This window comes from Calidris pugnax, unplaced genomic scaffold, assembly GCF_001431845.1.
Source record: "Calidris pugnax isolate Ruff unplaced genomic scaffold, ASM143184v1 scaffold490, whole genome shotgun sequence".
Taxonomy (NCBI): Eukaryota; Metazoa; Chordata; class Aves; order Charadriiformes; family Scolopacidae; genus Calidris; species Calidris pugnax.
The window spans coordinates 2,793-3,149 of record NW_015091294.1 but is presented as its reverse complement, the minus strand read 5'-3'; positions in this window follow the sequence as shown (position 1 = coordinate 3,149).

Here is a 357-nt window from a genome sequence, read left to right as displayed (position 1 = left end):
GAGTGATCTCCTCACCCAAAAGAGCAATTTCTCCCCCTGAAAGCGATCACTCCCCCGGAAAAATTACTTCTCCCACCCCAAAATTACTTTTCTCCCCAAAAACTTTTCCTCCCAAGAGCTGCTGCTTCCTCAAAAAGCAAGTTCTCGCCCAAAAGTGGCTGCACGCCCCCCCCAAAGTGACCAAAACGCAACTTTTTTCCCTTCAAAAAGTGACTTTTGCCCCCCCAAAGGAACTTCCTCCTCAAAAAGTAACTTCTCTCCACCTAAAAGTGACTCTTGTTCCCAAAAAGCAACTTTTCTCCCCCCAAAGATGACTCCTCCTCCCCCCAAACCAACTTCACCCCCACAACAATAACT